A 6,409-nucleotide genomic window follows, 5' to 3' on the forward strand; every position below is an offset into this window, starting at 1 on the left:
CTTCAAGTGACTGACAGCCCTTAGAGGAGAGCATAAAAGAACATCACAATTATGTTATGATGCAAATGTGTCATCAGAACAGCAATGATTTGAATCTGTCAGAGAGTATACAACTTTGTAGCAAATAAGGTGTAAGGAAGTCTTCACAATAGAAATAAAATATGTTTTCTTAGAAAGAAACAAATTTCAACTTGTTAATATTGTTTATAAACTGGTAAAATGTGTACAGACAAAAATGGCATATCATTGTATAATCTATTAACATGACAATCTAAATTCTACACATAATAACTTGTAATATTTAACATTTGCTACAAAAAAGTACAACAAATAGTAGGAATCAACTTTTAACTTTTCTCTGATGCCAAAAAAGAATGTACGCCTGTAATCCAGTGGCTCAGGAGGCTCAGACAGGAGGATTGTGAGTTCAAAGTTAGCCTCAGCAATTTAGTGAGGTGCTAAGCAACTCTGTGAGACCCTGTCTATAAATAAAGGGATGTGGCTCAGTGGTTGAGTGCTCCTGAGTTCAATTCCCAGTAGCAAAAAAAAAAAAAAAAATTCTGTTCTGTTAAAAAATATATGTTCCCTGCTTCCTTTTAATACAATTTATAAAGCTTTACTAAATGAAATATTTAGTTATAGAAAAATGACTTATGTGAAAATAAAGTCCCATATCTTCAAAATCTATAATTATGTTAGAGTATTTACACTTCATATAGTATTTAAAATGCAATATTTATGCATAAATAGCTTCTGTCATACAAGGTATGGAGATAGAGATGCATTATTATCATTTATACATCCTTATATCACAATTGAAAACATATTTATGTAAAGTTTGACAAATTAGGAAGAACAAGGGCATGCTAATCTAGAACTAATACTAGGTCAGAAGTCTAGTATGGTTAACTGGGGCCAGAAGAATGACCAGCCAGCAACACAGATTAATAACTTTCTGGAATTCCTATGGGTAATGTCAACCAGAAGTGAGAGATTAGAGTACTACAAAAACTAAAGCAGTATGTAGTAAATACTTAAATAGAATGAATACTGGAGGGATATATTTGTTAGCTTATTCCTTTCTGCCTGTGGACGCCTCAGATGAAGTATCCTTAAAGTCTCTTCCTGTTGCCTTTCATGTCTAAATCAGACTTCCCTAAAGAGCCGGAACAGCTGTTGAAGCTGTTCATCGAAGGGCTGAGCTTTGAAGCCATTTTTGAGCAATGGGGAAGATTCATGGACTGTATGGTAATGAGAGACCCAAATACCAAGTGCTCCAGGGGCTTTGGGTTTTCACTTACACCACTGTGGAGGAAGTGGATGCAGCCATGCATGCAAGACCACACAAGGTGGATGGAAGAGTTGTGGAACCAGAGAGCTGTCTCAATAGAAGATTCTCAAAGACCAGGGGCCCACTTAACTGTGGAAAAGATCTTTGTTGGTACCATTAAAGACCCTGAATCCACATTACCTACAATATTATTTTGAACAGTACGGAAAAATTGAAGTTATTGAAATCATGACTGACCAAGGCAGTGGAAAGAAAAGGGGCTTTGTGTGGGAGCCACAAAGAATGACCGTACCCTTCTAGTCTTGATGCCTCAGATTCTGACCAACCATTGCATTCACTCTGGTTAGGGCAGAGTCTAGCTTGGATAGTAAGGGATCTTCTTTGTGGGATGTGCCCACAGAGTTGAGTTACACTCACCTGTTCCCTTGTATCCCTGCCCCTTCTGGCCTTTTTTTGGATAGAACTTTCTAAAGAACAAGAGTTCCCCCAATAAAAGCTCACTTACATGCTCACTCTCTCTTGCCTGCCTCTCATGACTTTCTCTTGCTCTCTCTCTTGGGAAGCCTGAGGCCGAAAGTGGGGAAGCTGTCCTGAAGCTTGTGCAAAGGTAAATTGTGTCTGTGTTTTGTTTGGTGTCCCTGCAGATTCACACCAGCCATCTTAAGTTCAACTGCCGCATAAGTCGGGGTGGCAGCTTAGCTTTGTAACTTTTGACAAACAAGACTCTGTGTGTCATTCAGAAATGCCATACTGTGGGAGTGGCTATAGCTCAGTGGCAGAGCACTTGCCTAGTGTAGGTGAGGCACTGGGTTCAATCCTCAGCACCACATTAAAATAAATGAAGACATGCTTTCCATCTATAAGTACAAAAAATAAATAAATGATAAAGAAATACCATACTGTGAATGGCCACAACTGTGAAGTAACAAGAGCCCCATCAAAGCAAGAGAAGGCTAATGCTTCATTAAGCCAAAGAGATCGAAGCAGTTCTGGAAACTTTGGAGGTGGTTTTGGTGGAAATGACAATTTTGGTTATGGAGGGAACTTCAGTGGCCATGGTGGGTGTGGGAACTTTGGAGGCAGAAGCTCTGGACCTTATGGTGGTGGAGAGCCAATACTTTGCTAAACCATGAAACTAAGGTGGCTATGACAGTTGCAGCAGCAGCAGTAGCTATGGCAGTGACAGAAGGTTTTAATACTGCCTGAAAACAAAGCTTAGCGGGAGAGGAGAGCCAGAGAAGTGACAGGGAAGCTATAGGTTACAACAGATTTGTAAACTCAGCCAAGCACAGTGATGGCAGGACCTAGCTGCTACAAAGAAGATAAGATTTAGACAATATTCATGTGTATGGGCAAAAAAACCTCGAGGACTATATTTGTGACTAATTGTATAACAGGTTATTTTAGTTTCTTTTCTGAGAAAAGTGTAAAGCTCTCAAAGGTTTAATGTAGACCTTTTTTTTGCATTCATGCTTATTGATTGCTAAATGTAATGGTCTAATCATGATGTGGAATAAGTGTCTCTTAAAAAAAAAGAGGGGCTGGGACTGTAGCTCAGAACGCTTGCCTAGCATGTATGAGGCACTGGGTTCAATCCTTAGAACCGCATAAAATAATAAATAAAGGCATGCTGTCCACCTACAACTATTTAAAAAAATTAAAAAAAAAAACAATACTGGAAAGTATTCAGCCTAATTACTAATTGTGCTTTAGATGGGCAAAAGCTAATGTCATACTAAAAGAATTATTGTGACTTCAGTATTTCTTATGCTTTAGAATCCTCTTCCTTGTACTTCTCTTAAAGTATCTTGCTTCTTGTCCAAATGGGTTTGCTGAGGCCAAGACAAAATTTTAAAGTGTGTACAAATTAAGCAACTGAATTTTGGAGATCTTATGTTCCTAACACTCTTTCTAGTCACTTATTAGATGAGTTATATCTCATGTTTTTCTCTAGATGATAGGAACAAAAACCTTTGAGGTCAAGCCATGATGGGAAAGATCTCAGAACTTGTCTTAGAGAACTAAGGCATTACTGAGATAAGTGATTTTGTTCTAAGTTTCACTCCAATATAATCATTGCTACTGAGCTAAACTCTATAATGATGTCTAAAATTTTGGAATGACTATATATATGGATATATATTGAATATATATGGATATATACACATACATGTGCACACACACACAAACATATATATGAATGATCTAAAAGACAAAATGGGAGTGCAGTGATGTCACCTGAAACACTTTTTTTTTTTTTTAAAGAGAGAGTGAGAGAGGAGAGAGAGAGAGAGAGAGAGAAAATTTTTTTTTTTAATATTTATTTTTTAGTTCTCGGCGGACACAACATCTTTGTTTGTATGTGGTGCTGAGGATTGAACCCGGGCCGCACGCATGCCAGGCGAGCGCGCTACCGCTGAGCCACATCTCCAGCCCCTCACCTGAAACACTTTAAAGAATGATTTGGCTTATAGACTTCTTTCCTAGTTACATTTCACATTGGTACTGGATTAAGACAGAAAACAGAAAAAATACATAACACTTAAAATAAGTTAAATAGAGCTAGGGTTGTGGCTCTGTGGTAGAGCGCTTGCCTAGCACGTGCGAGGCCCGGGGTTTGATCCTCAGCACCACAGGAAGGAAATAAATAAAATAAAAGGTATTGTGTTTAGCTACAACAAAAAAATAAGTTAAATAATAATTTTAAATAAAGTAACATTTATTCCATGATTGACTTTCATTTTACTTTAGAAAAAAATACATAAATTTAACAAATCAATTTAAAGAATTCCAAATCAACTTAAGAATTCCCAGTTTTAGTCTGATATTTTTTTTCTTAAATATTTATTTTTTTAGTTGTAGTTGAACACAATGTCTTTATTTTATTTATTTATGTGGTGCTGAGGATCAAACCCAGGGCCTCGCTTGTGCAAGGTGAGCACTCTACTGCTGAGCCACAACCCCAGTCCAAGTCTAATATTTTAAGATAAAAAATTACTTTAAAATGGTTGAAAAGGAACAATTACTGATAAATACCAACACTTAATTCAACATGGTTGCAAAAAAAGCACTGCACAGTGTCCTGTAAAGCAGGTCAGTCCTTTCAATGCCAGGGAGTTATGGGGGTCAAAAGCTAAAAGCAAAAATACTACTAAAAAACTGCTTCCTGGGCTGGGGCTGTAGCTCAGTGATAGAGCACTTGCCTCGCAGGTGTGAGGCACTGGGTTCAATCCTCAGCACTATGTAAAAATAAATAAAGACATTGTGTCCATCTATAACTAAAAAATTTCTTTAAAAAAGTTGCTTCCTAATTTTTATGCTAATTACAAAGGTCTCAAGTCAAAACCTAGAGTTTACCAACCTCCTTTGCCACTGTCCTTTTTGTCATCTTTACAATGTGACTTGTTTATTTTCACCCAACAGCTCAGTGTCCCTCTGTCAATGACAAGCAAGTACTAAAACCACCATCTAAGGCTTAAGTCTGCCAACAGTGTGGCAAAGAATGGTATGACCAAAGTAATGTATATCATTTCACACAACCACCAAGATAACTGATACTCTTTGATAACATGATTTTTGTTTAAAGATTTGTTGGGGCTGAGGTTGTGGCTCAGTGGTAGAACACTTGCCTAGCATGTGTGAAGCCCTGGGTTCAATCCTCAGCACCACATATAAATAAATAAAATAAAGGTCCATCCACAACTAATAAAAATATTTAAAAAAAAAAAAAAGATTTGTTTGCCACACACAGACTGAAACTAACAATTTGAATCCATAATCTACGTATTCTATGACATTAAGTCTGAAATTAATGCAGATTACAATTTAACTTAAATGTGGTACTTCAGTACTACCAAATGCTACATTATCTTTTTTAGAACCCTAGTTCAATAATCATTTTATTAAAATTAAGTAATGATTTGCTCAGACAAATCACATTTGCTGAAGCTTCATGTTTCTTGGACCCACATAATAAAACTGTAGGAATGTTATAGGAAAGACACAAAATTTTTAAAAATTATATATATTGATTTTTTGAGTTGCTGACTACCTGCAAAATGAACCAGCACAACTTCAAAATAGTTTAAAAAAAATGAGGTTGCTTATGAATGTCATACCTTTGGCAACAACTTAGAACCAAACTTTAGATCTGCAATTGATCCAGATCCAAACTGTTGGCTCGTGCCTGATGTCCCCATTTATTTGCAATGCTTTATGGCTTCAGCATATTCTTCACTCCTTGCACACATAACAGACACCAGTACATCTTCACCTGCATTATACTTTCTATTTCTTTTCCTACTTTATTTTCTGGCAGTTTAAGATCCTCACGAACTTAACCAGTTTCTGTTGTTAGGGAAAGGTAACCATCTTGAATGCACATCAGTTGATAATCATTTCTCTTAATACTTGGAACATCCATCTTATGAGTAGAAAGGCACATATCTTCATATTTTTTGCCTATGAAAATATCAGTTCCAACAAGGTATACCTTGGCATGACCATGCTTTCCAGTTTTAGAAGTTGACATCTCTGCTATTTTCGCTTAATTGTCCTTCGAGTACCACAAAACTGTTTTTGAGCAGTGCTGAGCACTGCATAGGATAAGTGCTGGAAGCCCCAGCATCTCTGGTAGTGAAATCAGTTTCGTCTGCTATTGTGGGCTGGGGAATGCTAGTTTTTCTGAGAAAGCTTTCAGCAGGTGTAGAGAACCTATCATTTGTGTATCCTCGAGAGTTCCCTGCAGCTGCTATATATATATATTTTTTGAGTATTAAAGTAATATGCTTTTTTTGTAGACAGGTTACAACTATCTAAAAGAGAGAAGGATATAAACTTTCCAACAGTCCTTTCCCTTCTATATGTTCATGCATTTTTCTGTCAGTCTTTTCTTTTATTGCATACTTACATATAGTAGAGATAAATTAAAGACATATCATTGAATTGTAAACATTTCCTGAGCTACCAAGAACTCTTTGGAAATAGTGTGTCTTACAGTTCATTATCCATGTGACCCAGATGTGCCAGTGCTGATTTGAGGCCTACCTGCAACCTCTGATTTTGTATAGTATGCTCATTCCCTTTAAAATAAAGCTCCACTTCCCTCCCTCTCTTTCT

At 36.9% G+C, this 6,409-nt stretch overlaps 1 pseudogene; it reads right to left on the reverse strand.

Annotated features, from left to right (window-relative positions):
- Positions 1-5,490: 5,490 nt before the first annotated feature.
- Positions 5,491-6,294, reverse strand: LOC113194919 (eukaryotic translation initiation factor 5A-2 pseudogene; annotated as a pseudogene).
- Between the last annotated feature and the right edge of the window lie 115 nt (positions 6,295-6,409).

This window comes from Urocitellus parryii, chromosome 15 (genome assembly GCF_045843805.1).
Source record: "Urocitellus parryii isolate mUroPar1 chromosome 15, mUroPar1.hap1, whole genome shotgun sequence".
Lineage (NCBI taxonomy): Eukaryota > Metazoa > Chordata > Mammalia > Rodentia > Sciuridae > Urocitellus > Urocitellus parryii.